This window comes from Chrysemys picta, chromosome 12, assembly GCF_011386835.1.
Source record: "Chrysemys picta bellii isolate R12L10 chromosome 12, ASM1138683v2, whole genome shotgun sequence".
NCBI lineage: Eukaryota > Metazoa > Chordata > Testudines > Emydidae > Chrysemys > Chrysemys picta.
Genome location: NC_088802.1, coordinates 49,339,153 through 49,364,348, shown reverse-complemented (window position 1 = coordinate 49,364,348; position 25,196 = coordinate 49,339,153). Strand labels below are relative to the sequence as shown.

The following is a 25,196-nucleotide window of genomic DNA, read 5'->3' as shown; positions in this document are numbered from 1 at the left end:
GGGAATGATTTCTACTTTGCGTATTCAGCAGGAAAGACAAGACTAAAGGATGGAAATGCAGAAGGATTTTATGGAAAATGTTAGGAAGAAGCTGAATATACTGCAGGTCAGGAGTGTTAGGCTTTGTAATTCAGAGGGCAGATGAAGGAAGTAAGAGGGCAGGGTTGGCTCTACCCCTGTAGGTAGTGAGAGATTCTTCCTATGAAAGTCTAAACCTTGATCTAGTATAACTCTTAGTAGTGTTTGGCGATCCCAGATTTGCAACTCTGTATGTTCAGCTGACCTTATTCGTGTTGCCACCAGTTGGATATAGAATGCAAAATGACAATGTTCTGACGGAGAAATGACAACTGTAAATTTATCTCCTTTGATATTTATATGGCACTAATCATGGCCTTAATCTATCTGGCCTTTTCAGATTTAAAATTTTCAGCTGCATATTAAACCTGTGGTTTCTTTTGCTTAAACTTTCACTTATGCCCCCTGAAAACAGTCACTTGATTTGATCACTTCAGTTTAACACTGTATTATTTTGTGTGTGTGCAGACAGGAAATTACATTAATAAGCACCTTTCATCCTGTAGCATTTATATGTACCTAAACCTGGCACCATTGAGATGTAGGCATCTCTGGAGTGGAGAGTGCAATAATCTCTGCAATGACAAAGAATACTTTTAACACTGGTTTTTAAATCCTTAGTAGAAAAATCCCACATTTAATAAATCACCTAGTACTAACTACCTCAGTAGGATGAAATGATTAGTTAATTCTCTTGGAATTTGAGTCTGGTTTTGTATCATCAATCTGCTTCAAACAAACCTGCATTTTAGACTTGTTAAGCTACCGGTTTGGTCACTGTATTGTACCTGTTTTCCTCCTTCCTTTCTACATTATATTAGTTTTTATTGGGTAGTAAAGAAATATCGAATTTATTTAAGTGATGCTGTGTTTGTTGACTATAGTAGCTTGCTTATTGAGAGCAATAGGATTAATTTTCCACCACATGACTGTAGAACAGAATTAACTATTTCAGTTTTCAGATAGAGAGGTAAACATGAAAACTTTCAAGTGTTTATATAATAAAGACCCTGATTCAGGAAAGTGCTGAAGTACCACTGAACGTATCCCCTTGTTTTCGTGGAAGCCTCTACCGTTAACTTAGCACAGTCAATAGGTTTAAAGCAGAAGGTTTATCTCTATAATTAATTAGATATTCAGACAACCCAAAACAATGCTGGTTTAAAGCGAAGCTCTTACCAATACAGTTAGGAAACTTTTTGATTGTATTGGTTAAGATCCCATTCCAGTGTAAGACTGTGGCATAGTGGTTAGTTTAGGAACGGGAACATTTGAAGGTCAGAGGAGCCCAAGTTACTTAATCTTTCTATGCCTTAGCTTGCTCATGGCAATAATAATACATGGAATGTTGTGAGACTTAACTTTATCTGCTTGTGATCCTTAAATCAAAGCTGCTAGAGAAACAACCACAGGCTTTTTTACCCTCCCCTCTCTCAATATATTTGATTAAAACAGGAGTTAGCAACTTTCCATATCCTTATATGCCTCTTTTTCTAAATCCCTTGTTCTTAGAATAGAGTTGAAAGCAAATGGGGCAACATCTTGCATACTGTAAGTATGTGATGAGATGAAGCTCTTGGACAGCCAGGAGCGAGGGAAAGAGAGTGATTGTCAGGATGGGCTGTCAGTCACCCGAGAGACGGAAGAAACTTTCCCTTCTCTGCAAACATATTTTTTTATTAAAGATTTTGGGTTTTTTTTTTGCTTTTCAATATAAACATCACAATATTAAATGCTAATTATAAGTTCATAATGCTCATTTTTTCCTATGCTGTATGTTACAGATGGTAATGTACATATGCAAAAAACGTTTTAGTTTCTTTAATATTTAACAATAAAATCCAACTGGCAAAAAAATGTATTGTTGTCTGGCAGGTGAAAGTAATTACTGGAGGTTATGCTTAAGTTCTCCCAGAAGAGCCAAAGCCATATTGCAGTCTCTGACACAGAGCTACTTTATGTTAGCATTGAGTTCCAATAAATTCTGAGCATTCTAATGCAGCAAAAATTTTCTGACAAAATCGAAGTATGCCTGGCATGGTGTGACAGATTGTATCAGATCATTTTCATAGTACCATATTTACGTGTCTTATTGTTTAGCGAAATAATTAAGGAGTGTCTTCTTCCTCTTCAGTTTGGTGCTGTAGAGTGAGGCTGTTAGAGGATAACACCTGAATTTTCCAGAAGTGTCTGCTTATATTGGATGTCTAATCTGATGCTTTGTGGCCTCCTTTTAACAGTTACTTAGCATGTGCACTCCCATTTACTTTAATTGAAGTTGCTCGTGGTCAGCACCCTGAAAATGAAGTCCAAGTGTCCCAAGTTGGGTGCTCAAAACTTGAGATACCCAAAGTCAGAGGTTGGTTTTGAAAAATGTCTTAAATGGATTATTGCTGGACCATATTCAGTCTTCTCCCAACCAGAAGATACTGAAAAGTCTGAAATACAGCAGAAAATTATTTGGGAACAAAATGGGGCTGGATGGTTGAATAATTTCTTGTGAAGGGATGAATAGTGCCAGTCTTGCATGTAGTTTGCAGAGATGGTCCCTAACCTGCAGAGTTGAAATCTAAACTTGCTGCAAGTCTGGTGGTAGTCAGATCAGATCTAGAGGTCTGGTTTGAGTTTGTCATTAATACCTTGGAGGAGGTAGGAGAATGAGATTGGGAAAAGAGGGCAATTTAAGCCTCAATTTCTTCCCCTCCTGGATCTCCCAACTCCCATCCCTATATGTTAACTGCAAGACCATTCTTTCTCTCTATTGCACCTTAATTCTTTTAAAATATTGTTTTGCTGCAAAAAGTACAGGCCAATATACTGCTCTGAGTCAGTGTTTTAGATGAGAAGAGGTGACTCTGAAGGACAGATAATAAAATATAACAAACATTGGCATTTTTCCCTTAAAGCCCAGAAGGGTGGTATAGATCAGAGGTTCTCAAAATTAATTGCTCCTTCTGATAACAAAAATTATTACAGGACTCTAGGAAGGGGGACTGAAGCCTGAGCCTGCCCAAGTCCTGCCACCTGGGGTGGGGGAGGGGGAACGGAAAGCCAAAGCCCCACTGCCCCAGGTCGAGGGGCCAAAGCCCAAGGGCTTCAGCCCCAGGCAGGGGGCCTGTAACCTTAGCCCTGCTACCCAGGACTGAAGCCCTCAGGCTTGGCTTTGTCCCTGGGCCCCAGTAAGTCTAAGTGAGCCCTGGTGACCCCATTAAAATGTGGCTGCAGAGGACTAGGAATCAAGATAACTGGGATCTATTTTAGGCCTGTCTCCAGAGTTGGGGCAAGTTTCCTTAGTTTAAATTATGTTTCACACCGTCTTGGCAGAATTGTTGAGATCTGATTCATGTTTGTGAAGTGCTTTGAAATTGTACTTCTAGCCCCTTGCATCCAACGTACTATAACTTTCATAAATGTAGCCTATCATTCATGGTGTGAAATTAATAATGTAATGCAATAATGTAGTTTTTGTTCTGTTATGATTCAGAAATGGGAATTAATATTGGGGAATTAAAAAGTCCATGTTTTGGCGGCCATATGAAAGAATTATGCTTTGGGGGAAAATATACTTACATCCTTGGAATGGTGCTAGTTTGATAAAAGAATATTTCATATGTAATACTGAAACCAGATAGTATGAAAGTTGTAAGCTGGGTTTGGGTTTACTCCTTTTTCACCCTTTTCTGCCTAGGATTTGCAGTATATAATATATACGATTGTCCACTCTTTAGAAACCCCTCTGAACACCAACACATATCTCTGTGATTTTAAAGATTGAAGAATTCATCCTCTGGCTGAGATCTAAAGCCAAAGTCCAGACAATTGAGTCCTTTTAAAAACAAAACAAAAAACCCATACCACTGCCACCATACGAACTTTATTTTAAGTGGAGCACTTCTAGCCCACAGTGGCCTGGCCACATTCTAGGTCAGGTAATTCCATTTTGCCTCCTTAATGTCCCCCTGCAATTTCAATTGACTGGTGTTCTTCACTTTCTGTCCCAACTCTGTTGCATAGTGTTGCTTGTGTTCCACCTCAGGAGTAAATGCATTTCAGTGGTGGATGTAATGATCCTTACCTATCTCTTGCTGTCTTCATAGCTGGGTTGTTAGACCTGATAAGCTAATCTTTGTAAAGAGCTTTGCAGTTCTTGCACTGAATTTCCATAGCTCTTTGGGTGTCCTTTTCACTTTTTTTTTTTAACTTTATGACTTCATAACTAGGATTGAAATATTTTAAAAAAAAATGGGGATGAAAGGGAAATAGTCCTATGATTGAATATTAATCCTTCGGTAGCTGTGAATTGAATAAAATATTTATTAATAAAGGTTTCATTGTGTCTTTAATAGACATCCTGAACAAATACCCTAGCTGTCCCTGCAGTACCATTATACTATATTTTGTGAATATATATTAAAACAGTGCAGCTATTGTATGCATAATTTCCAAAGCATCACAAGAAAGATACTTAGAGGAAAAGGACTAGCTCTGCGTGCAAAGTGATTGTCATTTATTGCTCATTGCTTTTTGGTGACAATAGGCCTAGTTCTGCAAAGTGCTTAGTGACTCATAGAATGTTATAAGCACGCTAACGTACCATGCACAGCAATTCTTTGCATCGGGGCCATATACATTAATTGCCTGAAAATACTATTTAAGGGTTCGGCAACGTTTGGCACGCGGCTCGCCAGGGTAAGCACCCTAGCAGGCCGGGCCAGTTTATTTACCTGCTGACGCGTCAGGTTCGGCCGATCGTGGCCCCCACTGGCCGCAGTTCACTTTCCCGGGCCAATGGGGGCGGCGGGAAGCGGCGCGGGTGAGGGATGCGCTGGCCGCGGCTTCCCGCCGCCCCCATTGGCCTGGGATGGCGAACTGCGGCCAGTGGGGGCCGCGATCGGCCGAACCTGCCACGTCAGCAGGTAAATAAACTGGCCCGGCCCGCCAGGGTGCTTACCCTGGCGAGCCATGTGCTGAACGTTGCCGACCCCTGTACTATTTTTTAAAATGCCACATTTATAAGAGCAGAAACAGTATTTAACTGTAAGAACTTCTGTTATTTCTGCCATTCTATGCCTTTAAAATGTGCAGAGCTAAATTAATACTTAAGAAATAAAACAACAACCCCTAAAAAATCTGTGCTCCTCTGAGACATTGTATGCCAACTTTCAGCCTGGGGCAGACTTTTTTTTTTTTTTTTTTAAATGTCTAAGTTATACAACTCTGGAACCTGATCTGGGCTTGTAATGGAAATGCCAACAGACGCTTAACTGTAGGAATGTTAACAGTGAGTAAACCCCTGTATCTTGAATGCTACTTTACTTTACTTTACTTCTGGCCAGTGACCTTGGCTTTTATTCTCTCCCTGGTACTTCTTTTTTACTTCTTCTTGTGACTAGATTCCATAGTGATTATAATTAGTGAATATACTGTGTGTGATTTGACAGCCCTTTCAAGTTCTCTGGTACCCATTCTGTGGATCAACACTGGTAGTGGCACTGCAACCTTTCTTTCCACACCTTCTAGGCAAAATGCCTATTGGTGACCTAGCAAGACCACTTTTAGCAATGAGTAGGTAGTTCAGTCTGCATGGTCCATTCACATCTCATGCTGTTGAGGCTGCGATGAAGGACTGATGTCAGTTGTGGTCACTCTTGTGACATGGACACTATCTATTAAGAACTGTATGGAAACGTAGTTATTATATTTAGGACGGCTGTTCCATCGCCTACACTACACTTTTAGTCACTATTGACTTGTGATGGACGGATATGAGGTGAAAGTTACTGTATTCCATGAGCAGTCTCCCTTCCCCCTAAAAAAAAAAAAAGGGGGGGGGGGAGGAGGAGGGGGAGTTATTCACTTCCCTTCTTGTTTTGTTGGAAATGGGACTTTGTTGAAGAGACCTGACAATAATGGATGACATCCTCAGATTTCAGTCAGTGCTGCTGTGTTATCTGGTGCTGCAAGGCAACTGTTGCTGCCACCTGTGCACATCCCCCCCCCCCCCACCCCCAGTTTGGCTCAGCAATTAATAGTCTTATAGAAACAACCACACCCCTGGTACATAGAGATGTATGAGTAGATAGCTTTAACAGCACATCTACCAACTAGAGTAATTTTTATGAGCTCTACATTAGAACATTTTATGGTAGATTGCATACATGGCAATATGTATCAAAGTCTGAATGACCTGCATAATATACATAGAGTAATTGAACAAGGCAGGATGTAGATCTAAGACAATTATTTTATATTGCCCTTTGGAGTCCATCTGGTGGCTTTTGCTGTTCTTTAACTTATTGCCAGGCAAATCAAGACATAAAATAACTAATGTTTTCTCAGCACTGCTTTTAATTACATAGTATTTCTACTGGGGGTAGGGGAAGAAAACCAGTAGGATGTATTAGATCGGATGAAAGCTATCAAGTAGCTGAGGCCCTAGGTTTGACCCAGTTTCTTGTAATACTGATTATTTTTCCTGCACTGTAGATCTTCATGGCACTTTACAGGCAGATGTACGAGAGGCGTGATCTTACATAGTCCTGAGTGCCAAATGTGCCACTAACTTGAATGAGAGTTGAAGGCTCAGTACTTCTCAGGATTGGACCCAAGGTAATTGGCTGCCAATGAGTCAATGTGGCTAATCATATGAGTAAGGACTGTTGGTGCAAGTAAGGCTTTGCAGGTTCAGTCTCAAGTTAGACTAGTTATAAAATATTGGCCATGAAGGGGAAACAGGAAACTTGCATACGTGGTAGCTGATCTTAGATAGTAGAACAGTGATTTTAATACATTATTAGCACTGTGACTGCTGCAGACAAACAGGGAAGTAGGATACATATTCCCACCTACGATCTTTTATTTTCAATTGTATAGTTGTCCTCTGTGGGGTCATGGAGACCATTAGGTTGATTAACATTTGCAAAATGAAATCTGCCTACACGTTTTACAGCTCCATATGTAGCCAGTCAGAATTCAGAATATGAGCATCTTCTTAATGTAGCAGCCTAGAGGAATGATTTGATTTGGGAGGATTGGATAGTAGCTCTCTATGCTGACTTAGGTCCATTTTCTAGTAAAATAAGGGGATCTAGATCTGTTTCACTATATGTTTGTACCTTATATGTATTTGACTGGAGCCAGGACATACAGTGGAAAACAATTGCCCTCTGAGTTGAGGGAGGAGGTAATGGGTGCATAAAATGGTTGGCTATGTGGCTCCAAGCATTATTGCCCATTGGAAGCCACCTCTTCACCTGAGGGGCAAGAGTACTTTTGGTGAGTGCTGAAAATTCCAGTAAGTATCTAATTTATTTAAACCCTTCAATGAGCTTTGATTTTAATTTTCCCTTTAACTTCCTGACCCTGCTTTGTAATGGAGAAGACCCATGCTGAGATGGATCATGTAGCTGAGAAAAGAGAGCAACAGTTGCAGGAAAGAAAACATAGCTTCCCCTCTCCTTACCATTGAAATTTTTTTCTTGGAGCCGCTGTAATTACATATGATGTGAAACTCCGCGTGGGATGTCACCAGTGTTCTGGCCATTGAGAAAGGGGAACAGTGGGAGGGTGATTTTTATCAGTCCAACAATAATTGTCATCTTGACTATGGGGATTTCTGCCAGTCAGGTCATGAGCAATATAGTGCCTGCTAGTCTTTCATAATTTGAACCGATTTATTCCAAGTGGATAGCAAAGCTGCATTTGTTCAATCCTTCAAATGCACAGAGCTAGCTGCTGTGGTTTACTGTGTTGATTGTATTAAAATCTTGTGCTGCACCCTCCGTTCCAGCTGATTTCAGCCTGCTCAGCACCTGGTAGATACTCTATAATCAGCCTCACCATGTTGCCTTTTCAATAAACACGCAGTATACAAAAATGTTTTTGGAATTAGGGGTTATTATGCAAGTGCCCCAGCCTATTACTGAACTGTAATATCTCCTAATATAACACTGTCCTAAGGCTATTACCCCACGCCTTGCTTAAAACATGAAGTTGACGTACACAAACGGAACACAGAAATTCATACCAGTTCTGAGTATTGGTCCATCTTGTCTAGTATCCTGTCTTTGACAGTGGCCAGCATCTGTCTTTAGAGGAAGGTGCATGAAACCCTATAGTGGAATAATCTGCCCACAGGAAAGTTTCTTGCTAATTCCTGTTGGCTAGCAGTTGGGTTTATACACTGAAACATTTCGTTTTTATTTGCATTTTTTTAAAATTGCTATCTACAGTAAATATGGATGTGTTTATCTATATGCGTCCAGTCCTTCTCTGAATCCTACTGAGCTCTTGGCCTCAATGCTGTCTAGTGACAAGGAGTTCCATGGGCTAATTATGCACTGTGTAAAAAATGTACTGCCTTTGTAATGACTCCAATTGTTACAGTTGCTTCAGCCCTGTGCTCTTTGGTTTCTTAGTGGTGTCTCTTAAGAGTGGAGCCCACAATCTCTTTGGTCCACAAAGTGCTTGCACCACTCTTATATACAAGATTCTCTCCCAAAAGTATTACAGTCCTAATGTTTTATTTTGATTTGAGCATATAAAAGATTCCTATCTCAGAATTAATAAAACAAATAACTATGGAATTTGGGCAGATTATTGAAACAAAATAAACTTAATACTAAGATACAAATAAAAACATTCTCAGTAAATGAAAGGAATTTAACATTAGTCACATTACTTGGGGCCCAATGGAGGGATGCTAAAACTAGCAAACATTACAGTACAAGGCATATTGATCATAGTGGCTACTTTTTCTTTGTCTCTGACAGTTTGCTACCACTTCCTGCCACCTTACTTAGGATACTGGGGTGGGGAGGTGTTAAATGTCATGTGTTTTCTTGGTTCCTAAAGAAGAAATGTCATTTTCTGGGTGATAGGCAAGGCAGCAGTTTTTCATGAATAGGCATTGTTTCTTAATTTCAACATCCCACCACATTTGCTGATAGTGGAGAGTGTTTGACAATAGAGAACTTTAATCTTTAGGCAAAGTAAGTGCTGAAGACTGGTTCAATATCTACCAGTTCCCCTGAGCTTCCTCTTCAGCATCTTGTTCTCTCCCCTGGCTTAGTTTATACTAAGGTGTGAACCACAGCACTCATATTATAGTGATGGAGATCATAGACCTACCTACCAATCTAGGTTTGTTTAACAACTTCCCCCGATGACACCTAAAAACTGAATAGGACTGGTCAAATTGTGCTGCTGATTTCATTAGCATTTAATTTAGACTAGTGAAAATCCTCAACTATAAAACCTAACCTCAGGTAGCAGCTGAATGTTAGCCCTGACCTGCAACCAGGACCAATTAACAATTCTAATACTACCAATACAAAAGATTAGGAATCATAAGTACAGCTAAATCAGTTTAATGTCTGGAATGTTGTCTAAATCCCAAGTTCATATTTTGGTTTCACATTGTTTGTGAAGTACTATTCAATATGCATTTACGAACCCACTAAATAAGACCGGCTCCCTGATCAGATTTGCTTTCAGTGAGATTTAGACTCTTGAATTTTTTTTACCATAAATTTAATTTTCTTGTTAAACTGTCATACTTTATTTGGGTCCTCCACAGGGCTGGCTTTATCTTCCTTGTTTGGAGCAACATCCTCATTTAAAACCAGCACTGAAAACTTGTATAATATAGGCATATGACAATGGACCAGAAAATTTCAGATTTCTGACCTAAGCAACAAATTATTTTTGGAATTATTTTAGTATCTGTCCCTAATCATGTCTGTAACAGTTTTTTTTTTTTTTTTTTTTTTTTTTTTAAGTATAATTCCTGTCTTAAAACTATATGTTGTGATGAGCAACAGTAAGGAGTGCCCCATAGAGAGATCCTGTTTTTAATTGTGCTGTTTAGCATTTTTAATGTTTCAAAATGGTTAGTTACCCGTAGTTTTGAGTTTTACATATTTTTGCGAGTTTATAGTAATCTAGGCTGAGAATTGTATGTTCCACATTTTTGAATTAAAAACTAAAGGAACATTACTTGGAAATAGATATATTGTTTAAGAGTAGAATACTAATGATTTGCTACTGGGTTATATTTAAAGGCCAGCGCTTGCAAACCCTTACTCGTGTGAGTAATCCTCAGACAAGAAGGCCCACTGATGGACCTCTTTGGTCCTTATTGCGTGAGTGACTGCAAGTTTTGCATAAGAATGCGCTTGGAAGAGCCATCCCTACATTAAGAAACTTGGGGTTTGTCTACACTGGCACTTAGTCGGCAAAACGTTTGTCATTCAGAGGTGTTTAAAAACAAAAAAACAACAAAAAACACCCCCCTGAACGAGAAGTTTTACCAACCAAAAGCGCCAGTGTGAACAGCGCTTTGTCAGCAGGAGCGCTGTCCTGCCGACAAAGCCGCTGCTGCTTGTGTGGGTTGGAAGATTTTTGTCAGCAGGAGAGCTCTCTGACAAACAGCAGCTACGCTGTGTGCCATTTAGCATCATGGCTGTAGCCGCACAGCCGTGTTGCTAAAAGCCTCAGTGTAGCCATAGCCTCAGACTTTCTAGCACAGCTGGAGGGATACATCTGCATGATCATACACTTCCTTATATCTTGTTAATTTACCTAGGCCGTAAATATGTATTGATTTTTTTATTGGAGTTTTTGTTGGTGTTCTTTCCTGGCTGGTCATCCTTAATTTGTTGTCAAAGTCCTAGTTTGAATGCTATTTTTAGGTGATCTAACAATTCGCTGCTTTAAAGTAGAGCCAAAGTGTGTGCTGGCTCCCCACTCATTTCTCAATGTAACCCCATAGACATTGATATAGTTATTAGGGGCATCAGATCAGAATTTGTGCCCTCTTTGGCACACTAACTGGAACATGATAGTCTAAATTGTGTTTTCCTACCCGTTGGTTCCTCTGTGCCTCTTCACACACCAGTGGGGGGAAAAGAAATCAGGTCTTTATCTGTGGGCTAGCATAGAGTTAAAAGGATTTAAAGATTAAGTTAATAATTTTCTATACAGGTGAGATGATCGCTATGGAAAGCTTTATCCTCTCTGGTTATATTGCAAGATCCTTTGCCCTACCTTGCTTTAGGGTTATTAGATTGGTGGCTTTTTGCTTGGCTTCGTGGGAAGGGAGAGCAAAGGTTATTGTGTGTCTGTTCAGATGCTTCTGTCACCTGTGATACTCCTGAGATCTGTGCTGATCTTGGCACCTCTGTTGTTTTGGGCAGCAGAACTCTGGTCTACGCTACCAACTTACATCAGTATAACTGCGTCATGGATTTTCCGCACCCCTGAGTGACATTGTTATACCAGCCTAACCCCTGGCGTAGATAGCGCTATGTTGACAGGAAGGCTTCTCCCGTTGACATAGCTGTCACCTATCTGGGAGATGAAGTACCTACGCTGACAGGAGAAGCCCTCCTGTTGGCATAAGCAGCATCTTCATTAAATGCTGCAATGGTGCAGCTGCAGCGCTGTAAGTGTAGACCAGCTCTGAGCCTCATTTGCTGAAGTGGGGTGAGGGGCGTGAGAATGAGAAGGGAAGGCAAAGTCCATCTCTCCAGCACAATAGTTCAAAAGAAATTCCCTGGATGGAAATGTTCTTGTCCCCTACATGGCGAGGGAAGAATCAAGTAGCAGAAAGGCAGGTGGCCCCTTAGCTCACATGCACAACTAGGTTGACGCAAGTCATCGACTTAGGTTGACCAACTTTGTAGTGTAGATCAGGTGCCAGGGCCAGAACTTGGGAAATCCTGGCCCACTAGACCATTGGTTCCCAAATTGTGGGCCATGGACCATGGAGAGCTGGCTGGTCATATGGTGCTGACTTTTCTCATTTCCAGCTGCCAAATCACATTAAAAGGCTAAGAATCCATTAAATACTTTTCTACAATTACTTTTTCATGTAAGCCATTGCAGTAGCTGCCACAAGGATATGAATGAGAGGAGACATGGCTCATCCAATAATGAATGGGAGAAAAGGTATTCACTAGACAATTTCTTGTTAAATTACTGTCAGCGCTAGGAACAAATTTGAGAACGCTTGCTCAGGAAGACATGACCTCCAGGTTTGCTTATGTTTTCTCTGTCCTATCTTGAGATGTATGGCTTGCATTTATTGAAGACCAGTTTAGTTTTTTCTCCCTCCCCACCCCCACCCCCAGGTGAGGCAGGAATAACCTTTTGTGATTCATAAACCCTTTGGCAGCAATGACCCATGTTAACTGATGCAGTAGCTACTGCTTGTCTGTTTTCAGGGCCTTCAAGTTTGGAGTGGGATTGTTAGAACTGCATGGTATTGTGTAGCTAAACCCACAAAAACTGTAGGAACCAGGATGATGATAGCCCATTTAATACAACCTTGGCTTTTCTTTCAGTCAAACTGTGAATGAAAGTTTAACCCACCTATGACAAATACAGTTACAAATCGAGGGACGCATTTCTACAAGGAGGATGGCAGATACTCGGATTGAAATTAAGGGGAGTTTGCTTGACTGAGGATGGCAGCATGTGGGCCATAGTTAATCAGTGGTAGTGCTTGTGAGGAGCAGACAAGCGGCATTTGGTGCACTGTGTGTGTCTGACTCATGGGTTATAGCTGACCATCACTTACCTTGGTTCATTCGAGTTTGAGAGCAAAGAGATTCTCCTTGCCTCTTCCTCCCACCCCCATTCTCCTTTACCTCTGTGATTTCTTAAAATAGGTTTATAGTGTAAAATATGTGAATTCCAAATTGCACTAACCTACAAAGAAGCTACTGGGCTGGTACTGTCTTTCTCTAATGATTGAGCAGCAACTCTTTTTAGATTACTACCTCGCTGCCTAGGAGGGTGCATCCTGTGCAATTCTGTTCTCTGATTGTTAATCACACAGATTTTTAGATGGTTCTGTAAATGTGGTTTTTAGTTCACAAAAATAAATAAACCCTTAGAACAACCTTTTTGGAAATGTTTAACTGAAAAAAATGAATGGAATATGTCTTGTCATCAGATATAAAAGAGCCTTAAAATACTAATCCTGCAGTTTGATAATCCTCTGAATGGCATTAAATCAGAATTATGATTATAAATGTAAAATATGAAAAAATGTAAGTTAATAGTTTTCTTCTTCTTCTGAAGAATAACAACAGACAAGGAGGCAAATCTCCTTAGGAGGCACTTGAGGGCACTTGTGTGGTTAAGAATAACTGTTGAGCAAAGACCATGTTTGGTGTAATCTGAGTTATGGCTTGCAAAGCTGTAGTTCCATGGCTTTTTTTCAGTGACCTTTCATATTTGAACTCTGGGTCCCCTAGAGTAAAAAGTTAGTGACTAATCCAGTGCTGCTCATTTTTATTTGTAGTTTCTTGTTGCTGTTAACGCCCTTTCTTTTAAATCATGTCCGTTACACTATTCTCTTTATTCCTGTATGTGGAGACCTCTTTCCTAGTTTTTTAGTAGTTTTCAATTTGTGAAAGTTAGACATCGTGAGTTATATTTTGCCCTGGCTTACTCAGTGGGCAAACCATTATTGTTAATGGGGTTGGCCGATTAGTATATAGGGGCAGAATTTGATCTCTGTATATTGTATATTTTTATATGGCAAATATGCTAGTGCTACATGTGCAGTAATTTAGCATGCAAATTATTCTACTTTTTTAAAAGGGAAAAAAAGAAAAGATTTGAGGTGGATAGTAGCACATGCTTTTTGGAAGAAAAACAATTTTTGTATAAAATAAAAGGTTTATGAGCAAGTGCAGGTGGCGTTAGACTGATTAGTCTGTTTCAGTATAATCTGTAAGTATGTTTTTTTTAAAAAGTGAAACTGAAATTTAAGAGTTTTGCTCTATTATGTAAATCTCTTGGGAGGGAGGGGGAAATACTTGTGTATTCTCACCTAGAGGTAGCTTCACCTTGGTGACCAAGAATCAGAACTGAATAAAATAAAGCTGGTTATAATACAGTTTGGAGACTGTTAGGCTTTGCTTTTTAAAATTTTAAATCCAAAATGGACATTCTATCCTTTCTTGGTTTTTCTACTGGACACTTCACCAACAAATAAAAAGCTTTTACAACATCCTTTAATTTAATCACTGATGCAGGCAGCCCTGTCAACCATAGACTAATCCACTGAAGTTTGAAATAATCTTTCATCAGATTAAAGAGGAGCTGATTGTTTGTTTGTTCTTTACAACTCGTTCTCCTGTGCAATAAAGTTCTGCGCACCACCGTACTTACCCCATCCTGATCACTAAGAAGATTTCACTTTAGTTTATACCTACATTTTGTGTTTAATCTCTTCATATTTTGTTTTTGTACTAGAGTAAATATCGAATACTGGTAGCTCTCTCCATCTGCAGAACACTTTTCAAGCACTAACGAATCCCACATATTGCCCCTGTGCGGTAGGTTCATTAATATCATCCCCATTTTAGGGAAGTAAGGCAAGCTAAGTGACTTGCTCAAGCCCGTAAGGGCCTGCCTGGACTAGCATAGAAGTGTGTATAAGAGAAACGTTAGCTGGTCAAGGTCCACACTATGGGGACCATAACGTTCACTTCAACCAGTTAATGTGTTTAAAATACGACTTGCCCTCTCTATGCTACCTTTTGTAAAAATACTGTCTTATCCTATGTAAATCCTCAGAAAGTTGGGATCAGAGCCAGGACAGGAAATCAGAAGTTCCTGTCTCCCATTCCTGTGGTCAATCCACTAGATAGACAATACCTCTCCCTCAAAATGTATTGTCAAAATCCATTACTGCAGGGGATATTTTTCAGTGTGGTCCACATTTGAATAGTTGGCTCCCAGGTTCACAGCTCCTTGGCAGCCCACGGCTTTGAAGGGCCCCAGCTCTGGGGCGGCCCACCAGGCAAACTGCCCTGGAGCCAGAGCTCCATTCCCATTCACAGACAACTTCAGGACTTCCGATTTCCATTCTAAAGTTGAACAAAATTAAATTCTGAAATATCATAATCCTCTGTGAAATGGGATTACCTTTCTACGCCCAGCTCTAGTTGCTATATTGTTATCATTCTTTGTAAGGTACTATGTTTGCTTTTTATTTTTCATCTCTGATTTACCGTTTCTTTAAAACTTAGGGGAATTTACACAAAGAACTTCATTTAGTGTTAGCTAAATTTGCTTTGTTCTACTTTAATAACGTGTTCACCCAATGCTGGAAAGCTAAGAAAAACAGTGTTTGAGGAACATGTGATTGAAGTAGAACAAAGCAAATTTAGCTAACACTAAATGAAGTTCTTCGTATGAATTTAGAAATACTTATGGAGGCCTCTAGTACAGTGTTACCTGCACTAAAGCTCACTAGGGGTGATTCTCTCTTTTAAAATGTGCCCCTATTTTCCATTGCAATTTTGTTTGACCTTTTGTTTAAAAGCTGTTCTTTATTGGACAACCCATCTTGCTTGTCTCTTGGGTGATAGTTTGAAACCGCTTTCATTAAAGTAGAATAATGCTTTGCACTTTCTGTAGAACCTTTCATCCATGAATCTCAGAATTTTCTGAACAATCAAAGAGCATTACAAACATTCATTACTTAATACTCATGCTTTTCATTTTCACAGAAACATAATCCTGCTTTAATGAAGCTCAACAAACTATCCTCTCAAGAAGAACAGGAGTACTTGTGGCACCTTAGAGACTAACAAATTTATTAGAGCTAAGGTGCCACAAGTACTCCTGTTCTTTTTGCGGATACAGACTAACACGGCTGCTACTCTGAAACCTATCCTCTCAAGGTGGTGAATATTTTTACCCATTTTACAGGTGGTATTTTTAAGAACTTTTTTTTTTTTTTTTTAAATAGATGCTCTTACCTGTTTTTGTTTTTTGTTTTTGTTTTCTTTTGTTTTTCATCTCTGGGCAAAATCACATACTTTTATGTCTGCACCTTTCTAGTGGGAGTGAAAGGCATTACCTGCCAGGATCAGAGTTCAGGGTTCTATTCTCCTGTAGTAATTGAAGTAACTTTCCAGAAGAGAAACAGTGCCCTGAACTCAGGTTTGGTATTTTAAGAAAGAGGAATATATATAAATAACTTAACCTTAAAAATTAATTTCTTTCCTTGATGTATATATTAAGGTTCAGCTAAAAGAGAGAGAAACATTAGGAAGGATGTTGAATTACTTATTACTTTCCAGGAGAACACTTTTAAAAAATCGAAATCTGCTGAGGTAATCCTCCTCTTCCTGAAGTGTGTGGTCTTTAAAAAGAAAGATTCTTGGGCAGATCTTCAGCTGGTGTTAATTGGGTAAATTGTCATGGCTTCATTGACTTCAGTAGAGTTATGACAGTTTACATCAGCTGAAGATCTGCTCAAGACAGTTAAGTCCCAGGAAGACTGCAAAGAACTACAAAAGGATCTCACAAAACTGGGTATCTGGGCAACAAAATGGCAGATGAAATTCAGTGTAATGCACATTGGAAAACATAATCCCAACTATACATATAAATGATGAGTGGTAACTGCTAATTTAGACCCCAAGAAAAAGATCTTGACGTCATTGTGGATAGTTCTCTGAAAACATCCACTCAATGTGTAGCCGCAGTCAAAAAAGCTAACAGGATGTTGGGAATCAGTAAGAAAGGGATACATAATAAGACGGAAATATCATATTGCCTCTATATAAATCTATGGTACGCCCATATCTTGAATACTGTGTGCAGATGTCTCCCCATCTCAAAAAAGATGTATTGGAATTGGAAAAGGTTCAAAAAAGGGGAACAAAAATGATTAGGGGAATAGAATGAATGAGGAGAGATTTAATAAGACTGGGACTTTTTAGCTTGGAAAAGAAACGACTAAGGGGGAATATAATTGAGGTCTATAAAATCATGACTGGTGTGGAGAAAGTAAATAAGAAATTGTTATTTATGCCTTCACATAATACAAGAACCAAATGAAATTAATAGCAGGTTTAAAACAAACAAAAAAGTATTTTTTTTCACACAATGCAGTCAGTCAATCTGTGGAACTCCTTGCCAGAGGATGTTGTGAAGGCCAAGAGTATAACAGGGTTCAAAAAAGAACTAGATAAGTTCATGGAAGATGGGTCCATGGATAATTACCTGTTCTGGTCATTCCCTCTGGGGCACCTGGCATTGGCCACTGTCGGAAGACAGGGTACTGGGCTAGATAGATCTTTGGGTTTACCCAGTATGGCCATTATCTGCCCCTTTGAATTGTAGTTGGATTCTTTATGCAGAGGTAAGAGGGGGGCACAATTTTGGCTATAGTAATGTGCATACTGTGATCTCCTCTGAGTGCTGGCTTTTGTTGAGCACTTTAGACTTCTTACATCAGATAATTGATATTTCAGTTCATTTACATGCTACTTCGAGTTGCTTTCCAGACCACTGCAGCTATTCCCTATGTGAATGTGTATTGTGTTCTTTGTATTATGTCCCTTATAAACACCCAACTATTCAAAATATTGTTTTAAGCTCACTTTTTTTTTTTTTTTTAAATGCTGTAGGAAAGTGATCTGTGAGAGCACTGTCTGTACCCTGGTAACTGGATCCCTTGTCTGATACAAAGATTTCATGGACTTGTCATGAGGTGGTAATTATTGACCCTGCCTGTGTAGTTCATTTAAAAATAATGACTAGTAGATGTAAGAGAGCAACAATCGATGTTGACTGTGGAATACATTATCTGAAGGAGATTCCAAATCTGCTAATAACTTAATTAGAATCACGAATGGGGACGTAGTAGTTGGGGGACCTCTGATATTTAGTTTTATTTTTAGATCCTGTTGAGTTACGTTATGGTGACGGACTAAATTAATTGAAGGCAGTGGATTTACATGATAGATGATAACCCATTAGTTCCAGTGGTGTTACATGGGGATGAATTTAGTCCAATAAATTATACACAACACTTCTGTGTGCTTCTCTTTGCTATTCAAAAGTTCTATCTTAACCATTCAAGTGAGTGGCAGAATTTCTTATCTTCACTAGGAAAGTTACATGAAGCACCTATGAAGAGTTAAACGTTTTCAATGCAACAAAGCTCTTATAAACATCTATTTTAAGGGCAGACTTTCAAAAGTGCTCAGCTCCCTCTCTTGTCTCTAGGGTGGTGGGAGGATTCTTTGTCATTCTCAGTGGTAGAGCTGCTTTGTGAGCACTTCTGAAAATCCTCGTCACGTGGATTTAAAAACCACATTCCACATTTTTTTTTTTATCACCAAGAACACTTTGGAACACAACCTGTTTTTTTAAAAACTAAACTCTCTTCACATTTGCATCTTACCTTCTGCTAATTTTAATGAAAATAGCCAATTTGTGTATACATCCTGGCTATGGTTGAGCATGCCTTACCAGGCTGGTGACAGAATCATGATTGCTCTGAAAGCCTATATATCCTCTTCTTCCACCCTTTATAAAGCTATTCAGAGAAGCAGCATGATCCAGCAGCCTTAGGTTGGGGTTTATACCAGGGACTCCTAAGTTCTATTCCTGGTTCTTCCTCTGTCTTCCTACGTGCTCTTGGGCAAGTCACTTTTGCTGTATAGAAAATATTTCGTTGCCTATTTCTATAAAGGGATGGCAAGGATAGTTATTTTGTAATGTACTTTGCTAAAGCATTACATAAGGGAAAAGTAGTATTGAAAATAATAATATACATGATAGCAGCTGGTCAAATCTATGTAGGCAGATGTATGAGTATATTGATTAAAATTTAAGTGTTCATGTTTCTTGTCTTCTGTTCTGACTCTCTCCTCCCCACGCTCCTTTTATAACCAGTAATCTCCAGCCTGTCGCCCAATTATTCTTCTGTGTATCTTGATTTTTCTTCTGTTAGCACAAAGAGACATTCCTTCCATCCTCCCACCCCATTCCCTTACTGCATTCCCCCCAACCAAAAAGCCTATCCAACAACAATCTTCTTGCAGAAGGCATGCCTCCCAGATCCTCACAGCGTAATGCCATTTGCCTGTTCATCCCAGCAAATGCTGAAGGATCTTTCCATGATGGCCACTCTACTTTGTAGGGTGGGGTGGGTTTTTCTTCCCCCTTGCACATAACACAGATGATCTGTGGTTAATTGACTCAAGTTCAGTGATCATACAGTAAATATGCAAAGATAAGCATTTAGTTAGTCTGGGTGGTGGTAAAGGGGAAATTAGAATGATAAAAAATGACCTTGGATTAAATGGTCCTATCTCTAAAATTGCATGAATTGCAGAAATTGTAGGCTGATTGGAAGCACATCAGTTTTGTAGGCTGCATTTATTAAGTCTGAGGTGTTGCTTTAGAAGCACTTGATAAGCAACTACCATCTGAATTCTTCGTGGTTCTAAAGTTTGTATTCCCTCAACATTGAGGTCAAACTAACTTCAAGCAGTACAGATAAAAGCTGGGAAGACATCTTGGCTTTATTCTTGCAACTGTTGTGCACTGAAAACTATCGCAATGAATGGTGGTTTTCTGACCCCAGCAATTACAAAATCTGCCTTTCACATATCCCTATTGTTTTTTTTTTCCCCCTGCCCTTTCAAGGACATAACGTACCTTATCATACTTACAGGTCGGTAATGACCTGTGCATTTGTCTCGAGTACTTGTTAGTCACCTCTCCTTTCAGTCAGCTTCTAATGTCACAAAATAGTTTATTTTCAAAGTATGAGGAAATGTAGCCCAGTGGAACCATGGTTTTGTAATGTAATGCTCTGTGATTCTGTTTTAAGGAGGATATTTAATGTCCCAGCTTGGAAAAAGACTGGAGACTGAGTAGGGAAAATAAGTTATGTTTGTCAAGGAATTAAATCACTTTCCTGATATAAATAAACGGAGTCCCAGAAATTAGAGCGAGACCTTTAATGGTAGATTATTTTTCTGCATCCCTCCATTAGTGCAGGATCATTCTCAGCTGAACATACTGGGAGGAGCATTCCAGCCTAGCGTTATGGCAAAGGTAGTGTTGCAAGTTTATCGGTGATTATTTCAGTTACTGGCTTGATGAAACAGTTCGTTGCTTAGTTCAAGGCTATAACCACTTTGACCACAAGTATTTTGTGGAGATTGAATTTTGTACGCATAGACTGGAGATTTTTAGTTTTTAGTCTTTTGGTTGTATTTGGAATTCTGGCTGTTGACAGGGGCTGAATTGATGATAAAGATCTCTATTTTGTTTTTCAAAGTGACTGGAGAACACCAGACAACTACTATCCTATGTCTCTCAGTGATGACATGAAGATGCTGGCTGAGATTCTAGTGAATATTCTGGAGAATAGAATTCTTGAGAGGAAAAGATGAACCCCAAATCAAGTGGGCTTAGTCAAAAGCTGCATTGGTAATGCAAATGCAGGACAATGTATGCATTTGTCAGTGGCTGCCTTTTGTTCCGAGTGCTCTAAAAGTTTTAGTAGGGTGGAGTAGCTTTTATAACTAACCCGTACAGTATAGAAACTTGCTTTGAATTCAGCATTAATCCACTTAATAACTAATTAAAGTGTTGAATATGCTGCTTTGGTGATGTAGTGACTTCACTGCCCTTCTGTTGTTCTCTATTATACTCTGTTGCTATCAGACCTTTGGCATAGTTTGTGTGTGTATGTAGGCATTAACAAAGTTGCTGTTATAAATTTTTAATCAAATAGCGACATCTACATTTAAAATCACTTGCATTTCTGGGTTAGGCAGCTCCAATTTTACTTTGTTTTAAATATATTCAACTGATGGATTAATTTTGTACAACTATGAGAGAGCACATATTTTTAAGATTACTATTATAGGGCTGATATGTAAGCTTTTAATGTTCAAGTGGGATTCCTGATTGCGGCTGTGGATACTTGTTGTATTCTTATTCTGGGTTGTGATTGTCATTTTGGCAATGTTAAAAAGTAACTTTCTTCTAGCACTGAACAAAGACCTTTATTAGAATATATCATTGCAGAGCTTCTAGCTGGAAGCTTCCTCTAGCCCTTGTGTGTTCTGGCTTCCTTCTACATAGTTAAAGAAACAGTACTTATTCCCACCAATCTGTTACTATAAAAGTAGGAATGGTATGTTAATTGGAAATCTCTAACATACTAAACAGGCCTGAATGAGGCATCCTGCTGAAAACTGGCATCTGTTCTGCCTTGATAGTATGATAACGTAGAAACTGGCTGTCCAAATGGTAACAGTAGCATAAATATATCCAGATTCTATAGTGCTTTCCACCTTGAAGGGTATCAAAGAGATTCAGAAACATGGAAAAGTAGATAGCTCTTGAGCTCTACTTCACAGTGGGAAGAGGTGGCTGACAGCTAGAGATCAGCATCTTTAGAACGATGCAAAAAACCTATAAGATGCTAATGTGGGAAACTGGGTTTTCCAGTTTTTATTTAGCTAGTAATAACCCCCAAATGTTCCAAAGATGTTCTTAGTGCCTTAAAATTGTATCTGGGGGCCCAAACTGAAATCCTAGATCCAATGTAGTAATGTGTACTGGCTTAGTGTGTGACCATGCTTTCTTTAGTGGCTGGCCCCAGTGACCTGTTGCACAAGAAGTACTCCTTCAGCTAAAATGATATGGGCTTGTGCTTTTGTGCAGCAGGTCCTAGGTTCAATCCTTGCTGGTGACTATGGTGTCTGTATGAATGTGGCCACAATTTGCCCTTTCAATGGTTTAGTAAGAACAGGTCAGACTACCTTAAGGCACCTCAAACTGGGCTACAGTTCAGACCACTTTAGCTGAACTGGTTTTAACCAGTTAAAGAATCTCCTCCATGTAGAGAGGTCAGACTTGAATGCTGTGGCATAGATCGCATCCCTGATGATTTGACAGAGGAAGCATGCAACAAAATTTGCTTATATTTTACTGGTGTGTGTGACTGTATGCAGTACAAAACGAGAAGTTTTAATTTCTGTGTACCATGAAGAAATGTACTGAGTCCAGACAATATTTAGCACAGTGCTTTGTAAGAAAAATCAGTGTAAATGGACAGGGGAGTAAAGGGCCATGACCCTGGAGGTTTTTCGCCTTCCTCCGCAGCATGGGGCAGGGATCGCTAGCAGGAGGATTCTCTGCCAATTGAAGTCTCTAAGCCACAGGATTTGGGGACTTCAACAGCAGAGTCAAGGGAAAGGGTAGGGACGGCTTTGTGGCCTGCATCATGCAGGGGATCAGACCAGATGATCATAATGGTCCCGTCTGACCTTAAAGTCTATGAGTATTTGCTTTATGAAGGACAAAAGTCAAGATTAAGTATCATGCAGTGATATGACTGTCAAAGTACTCGAGTGATTTATAATGAAGAATAAAATAGTGGTTATATCAACATCCCAAAACGTGCTCAATGAACTACAAGGCTAGGTTTGTCCTCATTTTAACGTATCTTGCAAACCTTAACAATCCTATCTGCCTGACCCTTTTCTAACACGCTAAACAGACAAAATATTATAAATTAACTGGCAGAACAGGAAAACAAAATTCAGTGGCTGTTGTATTTTGGAAAAGCTATTGTTCTTGAATGAAGACTGACAGATTAGAAAAATGGTGCTGCATTGGCCATGACGTGCAGTTGTGTTTGAACAGCTAATGCTTCTCACTTTCAAATAAGAATACCTGGAAACCATTTTCTCTTTGTAATTGACCCATTATTCCTTAACAACAGCATAGGACGCATGACCAGGTCTTCTAGAATCAAGCTGACGTAAAATCCTGTTTTGAAATAACCTTGCTTTTAAATATTTCCCATGCCTCTAGCATGACTCAGGAGTAGTGTTTCAAAACATGCCAGGAGCCAGTCTGTGATACCACAGACTGGCTCCTGGCATGTTTTGAAACACTACTGGTTTAGATACCACAGGGACCTGTGTAGCTGGTACACCTCCATCCCATTGAAAGTGCAATGAAGACAGGCCCTTACTGTGAAGTGTGATGGTCTCAACAAATCTATTCGTCCTCTTTCACCTGTCCTTCACCAAGACATGCATGCCAAGACAAGGGATGCATGTTTAAGGAATGATGGCACATATAAAGCAAAAGGAATCATTTGAGAGAGCTAAGATTTAACAGGTTAAAAACTTTTCTTCTTCAAAAGGGCTGTGAGGGGTAATCTGAATGAAATCCAATCATAGCATTCAGAATAATCAAATTATTGTCTTCATGGGCAGATGGCAGGGTCTACACTTAAAGTGCAGCTGACCGCTCATAAGGAAAAAAATTGAAAAGCCTTTTATTTAGAATGTTTGTTTATATTTTCCCCTCACTTGTTAAGGAAATATGCATATTTAATTGAAAACTACTTTTAAATTAAGAGCTCATCTGCTCCTGTTTGTTCATAGCAATGCCAAATATTTTGTTTTCTTATAGGACATTTGCTGCAGAAGGTTTGAACCATTTGTACAGACTCGTTTGTTGCACACTATTAGTAAGAATCACTCCTGTTGCCTCCAAATAGAATGTTGCATTAAGCAATGATAACACAATCAGGAATGGTTGGCCTGTTTCAGTATGTCTGAATTGAGTTCCACTACTACCCCTTTCCACTCAGATGAAAAGGTTATGAAAATACTGAATTGCACAATTAAATTCTCCTTTGTAACCATTACAGTAAATTTGGCTGTGTTGAAGTTTCTTAAGGCAGGCAAGATAAGTACTGCCTACACTGGTTTTGACCTGCTCTTTCAAATTGTCTGTTAGCTTACTACAGTACTTTATGGGTTATTTTAATCAGCCTCCTTTAATAAGTTGCTAGTTTGTGTAGATGTGACTTTCCTTCATGTATAAAGTTAATCATGAAATAGACACTTTAAGTATCCTTTTTTAGAAGATAGAAAAAAGAAAATGTTCCCATTGACTTACATATGTATTTGAATTTTTTTTTAAAGTTCTGAACATGTAAATTGAGGTTAATCTCAACATTTAACCTTTTCAAGAAGCACTGTGGATTGGATAGTTGGATCCTGTGCTGGTTTTAGCACAATTAAACATCACCAAAACCCCCTGTGCTAAAGGGGCACTGTTAGGTAGCTTCGGACCAAAATATGAGGAGTTTTTTGCGTGGGTATGTGTATACATACATGTAAAATATCTAAAAACAGCCTAGTCCCTATTGTGGCCTTAAAGGATTGCAGAAATGTTTCTTTGTAAAAACAAACCTTTTTAGAAACGGACTGTACTGACTTTCACTTATTTTTTTTAAAGTGTCTAAGATGTTGAATGAGATTAAAACAATACTAAAGCCCAGTGTCAGAAACAAAACTTTCAAATAAGAAATAGGAGAGAGACAATAGTGCATAAAATCAAACACCAGTAACTAGTTGCTTGGTACTATTATTTGGTTTTGGAAAGATCTACATGAGTGAGCTAGGTGCTTTCCAAACACAAGAGAGGGCATGTTCTTCTCCCAAGAGCTTTTGATGGGATGCTTTTGTCCTGGTTGGTGAGAGAGTAGAGCCACAGTGCTGCAAATGGTCACTAATGGAGAGGTTTAGCTTGCTTGCTAGTTTCTGGGTGAGTGAGAGCTGAAACTAGCACCAATGAGTGAATTGTATGAAAGCTGGTTCTTCTCACTGTCCCCACAGCCTTCTCTTCATGTTTCCAAACTTTCTCATCTTCAGCTTAGAGAGACAAAGTGGCATCTCTTATTGGACCAACTTCTGTTGGCGAGAGAGACAAGCTTTCAAGCCACACAGAGCTCTTCTTCAGGTCTGGGAAAGATACTTGGCTACTGGCCCATAGTTTCTTGGCATCTCAGCTAGTGCTTCAGGCCTTCATGGCCTTATCTCCAGTCCACCAAGTCTTTCCCAGCCTTGAGTGATCTTGCTGAGCCCTGCTGCTCACCACTGTCTTTCCTGCTCATCTTGAGGTGCAGTAAATAGGTTACTGTAACTGTGCTGCTAGGTCCAACCTTTCCAGACTACTGTACCCCTTTCAGGAGTATGATTTGTCCTTTGTACTCCCAAGTGTCACCGCACTTAAAAACTACTTGCTTACAAAATCAGACTTAGAAATAAAAAAGTGTCACAGCACACTAGTACTGAAGAATTGCTCCCTTTCTCATTTTTACTATATAATTATAAAATCAATTGGAATATAAATATTGTCCTTACATTTGAGTGTATAGTATATAGAGCTGTATAAACAAGTCACTGTCTGTATGAAATTTTAGTTTGTACTGACTTTGCTAGTGCATTTTATGTAGCCTGTTGTAAAAC

At 39.3% G+C, this 25,196-nt stretch overlaps 1 protein-coding gene across 6 annotated transcripts in view; it reads left to right on the top strand.

Moving 5' to 3' along the window:
- Positions 1–25,196, top strand: part of TEX2 (testis expressed 2) — a 112,259-nt gene that overhangs the window by 4,171 nt on the left and 82,892 nt on the right. The window contains exon 2 of one of the 6 annotated variants that reach the window (XM_065563598.1): positions 17,520–17,602. The exons of the other annotated variants lie outside the window; for them this stretch is intronic. The gene's annotated coding sequence lies outside the window, so the exon portion shown is untranslated. The remainder of the gene's footprint in view (positions 1–17,519; positions 17,603–25,196) is intronic. 6 annotated transcript variants of the gene reach the window in all.